This window comes from Pseudochaenichthys georgianus, chromosome 13, assembly GCF_902827115.2.
Source record: "Pseudochaenichthys georgianus chromosome 13, fPseGeo1.2, whole genome shotgun sequence".
In the NCBI taxonomy this organism is placed as follows: Eukaryota; Metazoa; Chordata; class Actinopteri; order Perciformes; family Channichthyidae; genus Pseudochaenichthys; species Pseudochaenichthys georgianus.
The window spans coordinates 24,861,498-24,878,473 of NC_047515.1; the positions used below are offsets into that span (position 1 = coordinate 24,861,498).

At 38.1% G+C, this 16,976-nt stretch overlaps 1 long non-coding RNA gene across 1 annotated transcript; it reads left to right on the top strand.

Moving 5' to 3' along the window:
* The first annotated feature begins 7,916 nt into the window (after positions 1-7,916).
* On the top strand, positions 7,917-10,358 carry LOC117457116 (uncharacterized). The gene is made up of 4 exons (XR_004553300.2): positions 7,917-8,078; positions 8,640-8,764; positions 8,865-8,998; positions 10,233-10,358. It is a non-coding gene; the product is annotated as an uncharacterized lncRNA (long non-coding RNA).
* The last annotated feature ends 6,618 nt before the right edge of the window (positions 10,359-16,976 follow it).

Sequence of the window (16,976 nt, forward strand, 5' to 3'; positions counted from 1 at the left end):
AAAACCACTTTTTTTATTTTTTTCACACGCAAAATCAATAGTTATACTGATTGTAGCATCCCCAGGACAGTCTCCAGCTTAGAATTCCCCATGTTACTGGAGATATCGTGATGGAGTTTTTTCACTTCAGTCAAAATATTCACGTCTATGCTGTTTTCGACGCAAAGATGCATTACATCTACAAACAGAGCATACAATGAGAGCACATGATACACTGTTGATGTTTGTTTCATTTCTGAGATAATGTTACAGAATGTTTCGGAAAATGAAGATTCCAGGACCACTTTAAATGTTTCGTTTACAATCATTTCCCAATGACCCGGAATAGTACTGCCAGAACGAACGATATCCAAAATGTCTTCTAGTTTACAAACTTCAGCCATTCTGTTTACACGGGGGTCACTACTCATTCTGTTTTCAATCGTCCCCATCATCACACTTATTAAACGGGTAAGGACTACATTATGATCAATATATACAGAGCGTTTTGCATAGTAGTTTCCCATTTTTATTTTACTTAAAGAAAAAAGTCACTGCATTGAACAAGTCCCTGGCTTCTTCTCCATCCGACTGCTGTTTGTTAGTCTTCTTCTTCTTCTTCTTCTCCATCCAACTCTGTATGGATATTTCAAGTCTCTCCTTGAGGCATCTGCATTTTACAAGCTTGTGCAGAAAGGCTTCCGAAGCGCGTCCTATCCTCAGTTTATCCTCGCAAATGCCTTTTTCAATAAGACTCTGGTCAATCACTGCAACGAAGTCGGCGAGCCAAAGTCTTTTCATTAACGCTTTGTAATTGTTTCTGAAGAAGAAATCGGGCATGTCATTCCGACAATCGTGTTGCCTCTGGTCGGGGTTACTGCGTCGGCATTCTTTGCAGATTTCTTTTCTGTACCGATACATCACCATCTCCAGAATATAAAACAATTCCGATTTCCCGAGGAGTAGCATCAGCAGCAGTAGTACTGCAAGATTCGGGTTTCCCACATGGTGGTGTCGCTGGTGGACTCTGTTCCTGACTGCAACTCGCGGGGGGAGTCTTGGCTTTTCTCTGCTCCATGGCTAGTTTACAACGATCGTCTTAGTGAGGTCCTTCATTTTAGAAGATTTGCTGAGTGGAGGGTGGGGCTCATTGCGTTGAATGGGGGAGTCAATTATAGAATTGAGAGTTTTTAGAAAAAAAGTTCTTTAAGCGTTGTAGCTTTTTCATCTCATCTCCAGCAATAGGTGACATTTAAGAATAAGTAATAGTTTGTCATGATTTTACGGAAAAAGTATAGTTTATCAGAAATATGGAAAAGTCATTGTGTACAAATAGTATGTTGAAAATCAAAAAAGAAAACTCAATTCAATACAATTTAATGAATATTTTACCCTGTTCTAAAGTTTTACACCCTTAAAGAAAAACCCCTTCCTTACCAAGTACTTCATATTATACCCTTTTGTTAAGTGTTGCGTACATCAGGGTGTATCTCAAAGTATCTTGGTAACATAAAATAACTAAAATATGTAAGTTTATCAGAAAAAAAAACCCATTGTTTAACTGAACAAGTGTTGCATACATCAAAGTGTGTCTAAAAGTATCTTAGTAACACAAGAAAAGAGAAAAAAGCCTTGATGTCAACAAAACTGTATTTTTCCACTGAAATAGCGTTAAAATAAAAAAAGTGCCTTTAAAGAAAATGTATTCAGACAAAGTATTTTATTTTCAAAAAAAAAAAAAAAGTTTAAGGTTTTGCATACATAAAAAGTGTATCTTACAGTTCCTTTGTGAGAGAATTACACACAAATCTGCCAAGTGTCAGGGAAAATTGTTAAAATCACAAACTTACCTTTTAGAGAAACAGTCTTTAAGAAAAAATCTAATCAGACTGTACTTCATTTTCTAGTTTTAAGGTTTTGCATCCCTCAAAGTGTGTCTAAAAGTATCTTGGCAAGAGAAAAAAAAAAAAGCCAAAATCTGCCTTTAAAAGAATCCGAATTCCTTATAAAGTACTTTATATTCACCCAGTTTCAGTTTTCAGACACCAAACTGTATCTAAAAGTATCTTGGTAACACAAGAAAAAGAGTAAGTGTAATTTCTTCGGTAATGTTACAGAATGTTTCTGAAAAATGAAGATTCCGGGACCACTTTAAATGTTTCGTTTACAATACTATTACATATAGAGGAGAGCTCTTCTTCGGGAACATCCTCTCCCCTACTTTGTACCATCCAGTCATTAAGCCCATATCCATTATCCTGGTGATAATAAGGGTAGGCTACATCAGACTTGGTTTTTCTCAGATCCATGGCTAGTTTTCAACGGTTGTCTTGATGGGGTCCTTCGTTTTAGATGATTTGCTGAGTGGGGTGGGACTTATTGCGTTGAGTGGGGGGAGTCAGTGTAGAATTGAGAGTTTTTTAGAAAAAAGTTCTTTAAGCGTTGTAGCTTTTTCATCTCATCTACAGCAATAGGTCATCATTTAAGAACAAGTAATAGTTTTGTCAAGAATCTACAGAAAAAAGTCAAAAAAAAAAGTATAGTACGTCAGAATTATGTAAAAGTCATATAGTATGTTGAAAATCAAAAAAAGAAAACTCAATTCAATACAAATTAATTAATATTTTACCCTGTTCTAAAAGTTTTGCACCCTTAAAGAAAAACCCCTTCCTTACCAACTACTTCATATTATACCCTTTGTTAAGTGTTGTGTACATCAGGGTGTATCTCAAAGTATCTTGGTAACATAAAATAACTAAAATATGTAAGTTTATCAGAAAAGAAAAAACCTTGTTTTATCTGAACAAGTGTTGCATACACCAAAGTGTGTTTAAAAGTATCTTAGTAACACAAGAAAAAGAGAAGAAAGCGTTGATGTTAACAAACACTGGATTGTTCCACTGAAATAATAAATAAATAATTTCAAAAAGTGCTCTTAAAAAGAACAAATGTATTCAGATAAAAGTATTTTGTTAGACTATTAAGTCCACGATGGTTATATTTAACCCCTAACCCATTTGTATTATATGTTTGTTGTCCTAATAAAGCCAGAGTCACCTGAATTAATTTTGTCTCCAGACCTTTTTTATTTTTTACATTTTGTAACAATCTTAAAACATTTGTGGTTTGACTCTTTTTAAAAAAGTTCTTTTTCATCTATCATTTTCAACCAAGCAGCAAGAGGTCAAATGTAAGAACAAGTAATAGTTTGTCACGATTTTATGGGAAATAGTCAGAGCGCGATGTCACATCTTAAAGACAGCTTGAACTGGATAAATGGTTAGTCTTTTTCAAACATACCGTACGTTCTGCATGTTAGTATATCTGGCCCATCGATTTAGACCCTACTGCCTTAGACGCATGCCCTCAATAGGGTAGTCACGCTTTGGGAAGAGGTGTTTCATTTCACAGATCCACCTTGATTGTTATTGTGAAGAGGGACGGGGGAGGAACATTCATAGGATGAAGAAGCATAAACATAACTTGTTTGTAAAACGGACAGCACATCAGTTTCAAGAAAGATGACACCGTGTTTATGCATGACATGCAACATATCTTGAAGTCCTACAAAAAAAAAAAAAGGTACAAGTATATTGTGTTGAAAATATCGCCAAAAGTCGTAATATTGTATAATGTATTAGTTGCATGTTGTATTTTTGCTAGCAATCACTATGTAGTTTTTTCCAAAAATATAATGGAAAAAAAGCGAGAAAGACAAAAACAAAATACGTTGAAAAGTGGATGAGTATGTCTGTCTCTCGGGGGGTTGGTTTGTTAAGAGTCACAGTCTTAAAGAAAATCTGCTCAGAAAAAGTACTTAACTTTCTACCAGTTGTAGAGTTGTCATACATAAAAAACACTATCATAGGTCTAGGAGTGTTTTTAGCTGTAAAATACCTCCACATTTTAGTTTTCAGCGTACGGTTAAATCTTTCTACCATACATGGCTATATGTCAATGGCGGTTATATATAATGTTGTATACCGTTTTTCTTCAACAAGTTTTTGAAAAACTTTATTTAAAAGAATTCTTTCCCTTCATTGTCCTGCTTCATTGTAGGATTTCTGCCATGTCTCTACTTCAGTTTAACCATCTCTGTTATTATGTGATGGAATACTAGATAAATAAGTAATTAGATACCTTACCGTTACTGCGCTCATAAAGAATGATAAGAATAAGAATAATGCGTATTGAACTGGTTTAATTAATTAGTGATTTTATTTAAGGTAATTAGTTAGAAGCCCTATTTTATCAGTATGTCTGCACAGCAGTTACAATGGTCAAACTACATTAACACAGAATTGTCCCCATTCTTTCTTTAATAGTTACTAACATTAGATATTTTTAATGAGATATTAAAAACAAAAGATATCCCTGGTTTTCATTTAAAAAATCAAGTCACTGAATGCAAGTAGTTGCCTTAGCTTATTTTGTTATGATATGATGATGTTCAATACTGATACTGTTCAAATTAGTTAATGAAATAATCGTTTGGTTATTTTATGCATAGCCTAATGTTACATTTATGTGCTTAAGAATGCCTTCAAGACAGAGGAGATTGAAACATATCTTCGGCTGTAGGCCTCTAAAGCGAGAGGGGTGAGGGGCGGGGAAAGTGTGTGTGTGTGTGTGTGTGTGTGTGTGTGTGTGTGTGTGTGTGTGTGTGTTCCCCCTCCTCCACCATATGTTTTCTCCCCTCATGTCTGTTTGTAACTTTTTAGGGATCTCGCTGTGTGTTAAAAACTGTATCAAAAGCTTTGGTAACCTTACCCTTCTTTTTCTTTTTAATGTTTGAGCACAGGTTTTTCTAAATACATTTATGACTGTTAACAAATAATTAAAGCCATCATTATATTTGGACAGCGACTGCATATCGCAGAGATCTGCTTGAAATTGCTGCAACGGTCTGAGTACGAAAACTCGGTTACTTATAAAATACACCATAGCCGACTTGTACAAATGTATATGCGTTATCCTCTGATAAATATTCTCTGACTTTCTATATATTTAAGTATATTACCTACCTCCCTCTGTTTACCACAGGTTTGTCTCCATAGGGGGTTTATGGCTTCTCCATAGGGGGTTTGGGGTTTTCCCTTGCCCTATCCTTTAACAAAAAGGCTGACTTTTTAAAATATCTGTTTTTTATATGCTTTACTTTGATTTGGAGCACCCAACGGATGGCTGTAAGTTGTCACCGGTGTCTCGCTGATTAAATTCATATCAAGACGTCTCTTGGCCATTTTCTCTCGACTTGAAAAATATTTAAGAGTGACGCTGGCTTTTTATTTAGATAGAGGGAGAGGGTGAGGGGCGGGGAAAGTGTGTGTGTGTGTGTGTGTGTGTGTGTGTGTTCCCCCTCCTCCACCATATGTTCTCTCCCCTCATGTCCTGTCATGTCCTGTTTGCAAAAACAGAGAGGTTTAAATATATGTTTTTAAGATGCCTTACTTTTGATTAATTTCATGTTATTTGCAAGTATTTGTAAGTTACATTCGATACTGTATACAGGATTAACCACACAGGAAGTGGTAAGGAGGCGGGACATATATCCTAGGCATATTAATTGATTGAAAACAACGGCATTTTATTTTTCTCATTTTTTTAATTTTAATTTATTTTTTATTTTTATTTTGAAAACCGGAAGCGGGGGCGGGACATCCGGTCGAACGAGGCGGGACTTCCGGTTTCAAAATAAAATAAAAGGGCGGGACTTCCGGTCAAATAAGGCGGGACTTCCGGTCGAAAAGGGGCGGGGCGACCTGTCACTTTTTCTGCATACTAATGAGATTGAAGTGGCATTTGTATTACTACTAATACTTTTCTTATATGACTATTATTGCTACATTTGAAAGGTCTTTACCAGCTTTGGAATTATATATATATAGCACCTTCTGCCATCCCATCTCTACTGACAATCATTAACACTTAGATTTTATATTTATATTCACTGTTGGATGCTGGACCTAAGATTTTCAACGACATAATTACTCTGTTGCTATGTTAGATCATTACCCAGTTTTCTCTATCATCAACACAAATAGGAAGTGAGTATATTTTCCAGGTGGTGCTTTGGTAAAGCAGACTGGGAGAAATGTAGAATTTGCTGTAAGGAGTCAGCACAATTGTTAGTATTAGAAGGAAGTATAGAGGAGTGCTCAAATCAAATCACAATGCACATTAAAGAAGCAGCAAATAAAACTATACCAAAAAGAACAACAGAGGGTAGGAAGAAAGTGGTGCCGTGGTGGAATGAGGAATGTAGCAGAGCTATTAAAGAACAAAACAAGGTATTCAGTAACTACAGACATAGCATTAACATCACACTTGTGTAAATGGATGGAGAAGATGACATATAGACATGTCTTAGAACAAAGAGGGTTGCTGAGTAATTTCCAGACTGGTTTTCGCAAAGGAAGATCCACAATGCTTTGGTTAGAGTGATCAATGAGGTGGGAATACAGTGTGAAGACACTGAAAATGAAAGAGGTTATGGCAATAGTATATTTTGACATTGAAAAGGCTTATGACTCTATGTGGAGGGATGGGTTACTCATCAAATTAAGTGACAGGTGACAGTAACAGTGACAGTAACAGGATCATGGCTCAGACAGGAAATTCAGAGTTCAAGTAGGGGCAGAGGTTTCGAAAGACTTCAATATAGAAAATGGTATTCCCCAAGGGAGTTCAATCAGCCTGATATTATTTAACATTATGATAAATGACATATTGACTAAGTTGGACGGATGCATCAAATCTGCGTTGTATGCAGATGACGGGGACATATGGATAAGGGGAATAAATGTTCCAGAAGTGGTCATACAACTGGGGTTTCAAACTATCAGCAAGCACGTCTTGCTTCATGACATTTACAAATAAACGCAAGATGGAGACTGAGAAGTTTACAGTATATGGAAAGCCGATGAATGAGATCAATGCATTTAAATATCTGGGGCTATGGTTAGATAGTAAATGTACATGGAAAACCCATATTAAACATTTGGAAACAAAATCCCAAAAAGTTTTGAACCTATTAAGAGCAGTGGCTGGATGAGACTGGGGGGCAGACAAACAGGCACTAATTGACATCTATAGGGCAATTATGAGGACAACTCTGGATTACAGGTCTATAATATATATGCAGCAGCAGCAAAAACGTCATTACTAAAAATGAATAGATTATAATATAAAGCGTTACGGTTGTGTATATGTGCAATTAAGTCAATAATTATCACAATTACCTCAAAATATACACAGATGGTTCTAAGAACAAGGAAGAGTGTGTTGGAGTTGGTATATATATCCCAGACTTTAAAATATCGATTTCAAAAAGAGCGTCAGATCAATTATCAGTGTGCAAAAGAAATGCTGGCTGTAATAATAGGATTACAGTGGGTTGAAGAGGTCAGACCAGATAGGGTGGTGATATGCACAGATTCATTATCCATTTTAAAAACTACAGTCAACAACAACTGTCAGAGAAGAATTACTCATAGAACTTAATCTAGGAAATCATGATAGCTAGACTCAGACTGGATCACACAGCATTGAATGTTATTCTATGTCATAGGAACGGTGGAGTTAAAGAAAATGTGGAACATATCATATTACACTGCAACAAACAGAGAGGGAAAAACTAAGAGACAGGGTCAGAGAGGCAGGAAGGGAGTGGAGCCTGATGGGGATACTGGGAACAGAAGGTGAGGGGGTAAGAGCTACCAGGAAGGCCATTCTTAAGTATTTGAGTGAAAAAGGATTGATTGGAAGAATTGAAAACAACATAAACACAGTGGTATAATTCCACAAGTGCTGATAGGATGATATGTTGATACACGCTCTTGTACAGTAGGGGGCGGTATGCACCTTAAAGTTGTTTGCAATCTGCCAAAAAACCAAGAAGAAAAAGAAGAAGAAGCAGAAGAAGAAGCAGAAGAAGAAGAAGCAGAAGAAGAAGAAGAAGAAGAAGAAGAAGGATAAGAAGGATTATACATCCATGGAACGACCAGACACATGGCAGCAACGTTCCCTCTGCTTCATTCATTTCTCCTGTTCAACTAGTGTGGAGTGGACACAGATTATGTCATATTTCGATCTAAGAAGTGTGTTTGAAACTGTGTTATGTGTAGTTTAATGTCATTCTGTGAACTACGCCACTAGCGTGTGGCTAATGGCTTCCGCTAGTTTCTTTAACACAGGCTGTTGCTCCCTGGATAATGTAGCTCTACTATGTGTATGACTCCCGTGCACTAGTTTGGCTTACATTTCAAGTGTATTCTGTTTGTATAAATATGTGAAATGCTGGTCTGAGGTCATAATTGTTCATATTATTTAAATGCTAAAGCGCTAATGCTATGCTAATAGTGTGCCTGTACAACATAGCCATGTTAAAGTGAGTACAGTCAACCGGGTTGTGTGTGTTATCTGTAATCACTGTATTATATACTGTACATGAAAAAGGCTTTAATCCTTCATGAAAGTCATAATATGGCATGTGGATTTATGTCCATTTTTGATTAGAGACAACTATGTCATACGGTTATTTTTGATTTACTACATGTATGTTTACATTCTCAGTTAGCTTCAGGCCTCACTGAGGCGAAGTATTGAGGTAGAAAGCTGGTGAAGCCATTTCCTGCTGTCATTATATTCTGTTTGCACAGATAATAAACCTGGTGGACAAGAAGGAAGTCGTTTTCATTCGACACAACGCAGAGATACATGTGGCGTCAATCCAGACCGGTTACACAAAGAATGATTAGATAAATAGAGAAAACAGATATAATTTGTAAGTGAATTTATTAATTTGTTTAATACATTCTGGCTAGAACGACCACACAAACGGCAGCAACTTTCCCTCTGCTTTATTCTTTTCTCCTGATCAACAGGCGTATTATCTGATTACCAGCTCTGCACAGCGGACTTGTAACACTAGCAGCAGTGGAGATGGAGCATCAGAACCTGGAGGCTTCTACTCTCCTGAAGAAGAAGAATACAGCAACAAGGATCCATTTGAAGATAGGTAAATGTAAATATTACAGTAATAGTGTACTTGCATTGTGTGGGTGTAAGGGTGTAACTTTGGTTTGAGAAGTGGGGGGGACACAGAACAGGGGGCAATGAAACATTTTCTCAATTTAATTCCATTTCCTGCCTTTCTACAAATATATTAGGGACTATAGTGTTAACAAATCCAAGAAAAATGTGTAGTGTATATAATGAGTGTGCACATTTATCTAGTATCCTATCCATGTGAACCTGTTTTATTTGTGATGACCTCACATCCTCTAGGGGGGGGTACTAGTATATATATATTTCAATCATCAAAATCCATTAGAATATGCTCACAAGCAATAACACCTCTCTCCTATCTTTATCTTACCTAGTCTGAATTCTTTCTTTTTATTTATGCATATTTTACTAATCACTCCCCTTTCAAATTGTGTTTTTTATTTTGTACTGACCTATTGCACACAGTGGAATGATTTATTAACTAATTTTATATACAACTAATATTACATGGATGGAAATGATGACCAAACCTCCATGAGCTGACGTTATCTCTCTCAGTCCCACAGGAGAGAGCTCTCCCTCTCCTTATTGTTGAAACGGCTTCTAATCTCCGTTAGCTCCGAGCTAGCACCAAATACTAACAACGGCCCATTCCCAAACCGCCCCCTACACCCTACCCCTACCCCTCCGTTTGCGCGTTCACGCGGAGGGTCCGCCATATTGAGGGCTGTTCCAAAGCAACGAGTGTGGAGGGGGAGTGGGCTATCAACATAGATATATATAAACACTAGATGGCTCATGGGAGATTTTCCAGCGTAGCTGACCGGCCGCCATCTTGCTACAGTCAACAGTTACTCTGATTCGCGTTATGGTAGCTGTTGTAAGGTGAGTGATCTGCACAAAAATACTCTTAACTCGCTGAAATCTTGACTGATTTACAAACGGTTTGGTTTATTATAAACATTATTAGCATGGCTATGATACAGGATGATTGGACATGTTGAAATTGCAGCTTTTCTTTGTGTATGTGGTTGTATTTATTAGCTGGCTAATAACAAGAGGCTGTGAGTGAGACCTAGTATTACAAAGTTCACCCAGCAACTTTACACCAGTGGGAGAGGCAGAACTGCTCTTTCTTTTCAACATAACTTAAGTTACACATGATTTATTCCAAGTGGTTTGGCTTGTTAAAAACATCTTGCATTATGATAGCATTCAGGAATTTGCTGGCTTTGTGTTTACAGAAGTACCTGACTATGCCGGACTTTTGTGCAGCCTACGGATGTTCCAATCGCCGCTGTCTGCAAACAAGAACCCGTGGGATCACCACATATGTTTATGTTTGCTCAGTCTAATAAACCCATAACATGGTTGTGAAAGAATACCAAAGCTGAGGCTGATTGATTGTTGGTGTGCCATGTGTCACCGTGTGTCTTATTGATTTTGTGTTATACTGTATTTTATTGTGGGCAGCTGGTCCTTATCTTCAAGACACATTTAAAACAAATAACCTTGAACCCCCATCTCTCCCCACCTGCTCCTGCTTCCTACATCCCCTCCACACCACACCACACCAAGTTGTTCTTCTTAATAATAATACATTTATGTTGGGGGGCCGCCTTTCATAACACCCAAGGACACCTTACAGGGGCATAGGGGCAATATAGGGAACAATTTAAACAGTGGATTTTGTGATATATCAGCCGGGGTGAGACAAGACAAACCACAAATGGACTACAGAAGGACACAAAAGGACACATGGTACAGTTTATATTATTCTTGGTCTTTTTTCAATAACATATTTCAAAGGTTCTGGATTTGTTTACAAATCTAGAAACTAAATACAAAACTAGGATGATATGAAGATCTCATGTCAAAAATAATTGTGATAAATTAGACAGAACTGGCCTGTCTGTGAGCACATTTTATGTTGGTTTGGTTCTTCTGATAAAGGTGTGAATATCTAAATAATATACCAACATATGCTATTGTCATTAGTTGTGTCCCTGTTCTTCAAGCTAAGGCATTGCTAAATTAACAACTCTTGGCTTACAGAGTGGTAACATGAGACCGATTTTTATATATAAAATATAAATGTATTTTAATTTTATAATTTATTTATAATTTATTTTAAATATTAACAATATAATAAAATAAATGGAAATATATACACCGGCAAATATTTAATATAAATACCGTGTGTGTGTGTGTGTGTGTGTGTGTGTGTGTGTGTGTGTGTGTGTATTGCTATTGCTTTATCTGATTAATGTTATTTTCATATGAAAGTCCATGATTATAAGTATGCAGTATCATAACTACATCTTTGATGTTTATAAAAAACCAAACCGTTTGAAAATTGGTTGAAAATTGAGCAAGCTATGGTTATTTAAATAGTAAACCATAATGTTATGAATGAGAGCACTGCCTGTAGCTAGATGGCGGCCAAGTGGCAACGTCGGTCTCCATTGGCCAGCAGCGCGGGTGAGTCATCGAGGCTGCAGTCGAATAGTCCAAAGATCAGCTCCTAAATTCTAACCCTATCGTCTATTCCTTGACCTCTGAGTGAAACGTCACGGGGTTAAGGGATAGTGGACAGGAGAATTCAAAAGGATTTAGGAGAAGAGACTGCGGTACTTTAGATAATCCGAATGCACTTTCACTATCCGATGTATTTATGATGCGCCAGCGGACGTCATGAATGTGCGTCTGCTGCTGTGGGGGAACTATGGAAACTACAGTTTTCTATACAGCGGACTACAACATGGATGTTTAATAAGAACGAGGGACTCCTGTAAACTCATCTAGAGACTCTGCACCGTGCTCTGATGCTGTTGCTTTGCTTTATGAACGTGGACAACAGAGAAACATATTCTTCATGACCAAAGTTGGAATTGAAATAAAAAAGGAAAGTGAAACTTATGCTCGTCACCCTCTCCCTCCGGTCCACATTAATACCAATGATCCCAATACGTATGATTGTATGAACTAAAGATCTTAAAATCAATACAAATGTATTTATTATAAACATTAGTCCTTAACATCTATCACTGTGTATATCACCATTCAAACATCTTTTAAAAGTTGAACAAACCCCACACAGCTCAGTGAAGACTGAAATGTTGACTTTATTTGATAATTTTAGTAAAAACTAACGTTCATATTTCTCTTTTTGATTATAATACTGATGAACGTTCAAAACAAAGCACTTTGGCAACTTACCACCTATGTTTTAAAATGCTTAATAAGCACCGTAACTTTCATGATATAATTTCTCGGTCATAATCGGTTGTTTCCGTGAACGGCCGACTGTTGAGTGACGGCAAATGCTGCGGCTGCAAGGCATTGTGGGGCAGCATTTTCGCTTCTCCTGTCGGTTAGGGAGGTCCAGTGGTTCCTAAGCTAAAGGAGGTTATAAAGGAAGTTTGAAACCTCCTTTCCTATCATTCTCATCATTCTAGAGAATTCGAACGGCACTTATCATGGCTGCCACTGAGGGACTTCCGGGTCATTTCACTCCTTTAGGAAGGTTCCTAAGCTAAATGGACTATTCGACTTCAGCCCTAGTGTTTATATATATCTATGGAGAGCACTGCCTGTAGCCAGATGGCGGCCAAGTGGCAACGTCGGTCTCCATTGGCCAGCAGCGCGGGTGAGTCATCTAGTGTTTATATATATATCTATGGCTATCAAGCCCTCAAACAGCGAGTCTGCAGCGGTGCTGACTTGAGACCGGTCTCTACCTGACCGGAGTCACGCTGTGTGTGTCCGTCAGGAAACACGCTGTTTACAAGTAGTTCCAGCAAACATCCACTGATAAATTGCGATGTTAGCAACCTCATGATAACCTCATATGTTTTTAACTTAGGATCAAACCTGTGTTTAGTCTAGAAAAAGGTAAATGTGTGCATTTTATTATAAAGTTGTGTATATTATTACAGACCGTTGCAAAAACTAAGAAGCTTATAAACATCAGGTTTAAAACCAAAAGAGCTTTGAAACACAATGAAAGATGTTTGGAGTTTTATTTGAGTTATTCATTTAAACTTTTTGTCTAAGAGATGCTGATTTGAAACCGTTGTTACATACAGTTACGGCACTTCCTGTTTCTGCCGGAGAGAGGGGAGGCCGTCCCAAAGCTTGCTGCTGTATTTACTCACTCCATCTGACAGGAGGAGCCTCGTTGAGCTACGAGTGTGGCTACAGACGGAGTTCACTCCATCACGGAGGGGTAGCGTCGAGGGAGTGGTTTGGGATTGGGCCAACGTCTCTCTTTCTATCTCTCACACGCTGCTGCTGCTGCTCCTCCTCCTCCTGCTCCTGCTCCTGCTCCTCCTCCTCCTCCTCCTCCTCCTCCTCCTCCTCCTCCTCCTCCTCCTCCTCCTCCTCCTCCAGAGAGAGAGAGAGAATTTTATTTTGAGTTGTGCATTGTTATTTGTGCTTGAGAAACATTCCACTTGAACTTTATTTTAACAAACTTAGTAGTAATTATTGTCCTATATTTTTTTTCCAGATTTCACAGCTTCCTGGGCCTAGCAGCAAGAACCTCCATCTGTCCCTGCCCCCAGGTCAAGATTTAACGTGGCTCAAGGGCCTTCACCACCAAGGACCAGAGGACCATCATCACTACAGTGGCCTCCATCTCCATCTGCCACAAGATTAAGATACACCTCGGTACAAAGGCCTCCACCACAGCCATCACGATCAACCCAGCCAGCAAAGAAGTCTCGCCTAGCAGACGTACCTCCCACACGGCCACCAGCATCAACCTGGGACAATCACACCTACCTCCCTCCGACACAGCCACCAGCAGCCCATGCACCATCACCTACACAGCAGCCAGACCCCCTGTCCTGGAAGATAGACAAAGACCATGACACTGCTCCCCCTGTCTTTACATTTATAATGAATAGTTGGTTGAAAAAGTTCTGATATTGTAAATATTGAGATTTTACAGTTTCTTATAATAACATAAATTGTTGGTTGAAAAAAAAAAAGTTCTAATGCTCAATTTGTATTTGTACACATCACATGAACCTTGGTATGGAATATGAAGTCATGAATCAGTCCTGATGTAACTTTTCTGTGGTGAAAGCAGAGGGATGGAACTATTTTACACATGAATAACATTTCATTTTATCTATATAGGCCTATAGTGTAATTCATATTATTTCACTACTTTTGTAAACCAAATCTAAAACGCCCCAAAAAATAGATGAGATGAGTAAATGTGTTTTCACCTATGGTTTTCACAAGAGTTTTGAGGTTTTCCAAAAATCAGATTTCTCATTTTCAGCTAAGTATCTCATAAGACAGTGCTCTAAGGTGAGTGACTTGCATCTCTAGCAAGACCAGAGAGTGTCCTGAATATTTTGACAAGTAACATATGGGGTGTCATGTTATAAGTACATTTAAAAGGTGATTTAAGGAGACGTCTACATATCGAGAAAATATCCTTATACTCCATAGGGTTAAGGAAAAGGGTAAGGCAATTGTATTTTTTATATATATATTTTATATTGTTTGATTTATTGATTATATTCAAAGGAACATTAGTTTCATCCCTGAATCTGGAATAATATACAATTTACAGCAAAGCCTAAAAATGTCAAGAACTTTTCAACTACAGATTGCTTTGGTCTGGCTTTACTCTTCACTGATTGGTTAAAGACACTTTAAACTTAGTGGCTATGGAAATCAGAAGAAGGGGCTCATTACAGGGCCGTATTCATGGAGTCTACATTGGGGGGGACCAAAAATTCAATAAAAATTTGAATACTAATTTCCTGCCATTCTAAAGGAAAATACATAAAAAATCACTAACACATTGGATACTTTAAAACCTGTTAAACCCCATGCCCCTGCCCGTGGGGGCAAAACACAACAATAGTCACGAAACTGTGTCTCAGGCATGGGTGTAGGAAACATCCTCAATGTGGGTGGGACAATTTGACGAGGGGTGTGGGCGGGGGGGGACCTAACCTCCTCTAGGGGGGTCTGGGGGCATGCTCCCCCGGTAAGATTTTTTTTTTAAATGTTGAAGTTAAAAGCATCAATCTGGTGCACTTTGAGAGCAACATTAGGGACTAAATCTATGGATACATCTCAACAACACCCATTTGAAACAGAACTGAACAGATTTACATTTTCTTTATGCATATTTTACAAATTACTCCCTTTTTAAACTGTAGTATGAGTTGGAATGATTTCGTTATTCTGTTATTCTCTTATTTTGTATAACTATAATGATCATATAAAGGTGTGCCTTGTAAATACTTGTTTTGCATCAATCTTGATACAGGGTACTTATTATATGTTGTACTTTGGATTCCTAAAGCTTTTAGTCTACTATCCCATCATTCAAGAGTGGTTTTCACAATAAGTAATGGTTTATTTTTTGCACGGACACTATCATTTACATTTTTTTACTATTTTCAATCTGAATTTACTTTAAAAACATCTATATTGATTCTGACTTTTTCTACATCCAACTCACAGGTTTATCATTGCTTTGAGAAAAAAGATTATTAGTTTAACCATTTTAGAAGTGAAGATATAGTCAATTGTTCTGGGAATGTCATTTTCAAACCTGAGACCTGAAAAACAGGCTTGGGGCTTAACTGGTTAAAATGTTTTACCATAATGTCTAATTGTGCATTGTATTACATCGCCCTATTTTATCTAGTTTAGCTTTTCTTGTTTTGTTGTTTGTAATGGCAGAGATTAGGGATGAATAAAGTACAACTATAACCATAATCACATTAAAGCATTTCAATCCATAGAAAGGTCTGTGCCACGCAATTTCAATAGAAACAGGAACACTTTATTGCCCTTTTGTTTTACAGCCACGACTCGCACTAGCTGCTTGCCGCTCATTCAAATCAAAAAGACCCCCAACTTCCTTTTAGCCAGGAGGTCAGCTCTGCATCGCCCGTTGCCTTGTACTTTAGAAGCTGGCTTAGATTCCCACTCTCCTTCTGATCACCTCGAAAAGCTAGACCTTTCCGCGCCAAGTACCTCACACCCTCAACAATCTTCATCAGATTTCTTCTTGCTTGTTGCTGCCGTCTTTCAAGCTCACGTGAAAGTTGCACATTAACAGGCTCTGGCTCCTGAATCCTAATCATCACAGCTAATTTGTGACACTGGCTGTGTTTATGCACACTACATTTCTCCAGTGCCTTCTTCCAATTGTTAAAACCAGTCTTGACAAACGCTGAATCTGCTTTTGACGCAAGCTTAGACTTTTGTGCTGCAAAGTATTTAGCACAATAGAAACAGAGGACCCCTTTTACAGAGGGGCTGTAATGGAGCCATGTATGATCTTCAAACCACTTCTCCTGAAAGTAGAGTATTCTATTTGATAGTGTTTGACTGGGTATGACTTTCACATTTGGATGATTTGGGCAAAGTCCAAGCTCCTCCCCTTCCTTTCCTGTACCTTCATTTTCGCCTGCCTGGCTGCTCTCTCTCTCATTGTCAAACTCACTCTCCCTGCTTGATGGTATTATCTGAAATACATATGAGGATGATCTCATCTTAAATTAACATTAACATTAGACTGCTATGTTGTCATTATTCTGTCTTAACCATCAATATAGCTCCTTTCTGATTTACCTCCATGTCACCAGCGCACACTCTCCCTGTCTGGTCGCCATGCTCACATTCTCTCTCTCCCTCTCTCTCTTTACTCTGAACACACCAGAGTGAACATGGAAGAAATATCAGTAAACTATTGACTAGAAAGACTGTTGATACACATTATACATATGGGGGGACACAGGAGACATTTTGGATTCAGTGAGAACAGCACCATCTTTTGGCCTTTTAAATGTACTACAGCTTCTACAGCTTCTCCAGCGCTTTAGAACGGCAAAGCACGTGGCTGTCTCCTCCTGATTGGTGGAGTTGGCCCAATAGCCGTAGCGCCACCGTCCTGACATCAGGACAGTGCTCAATCTGGATCCGTTTTTTTCAGATCCGTTGTTGCA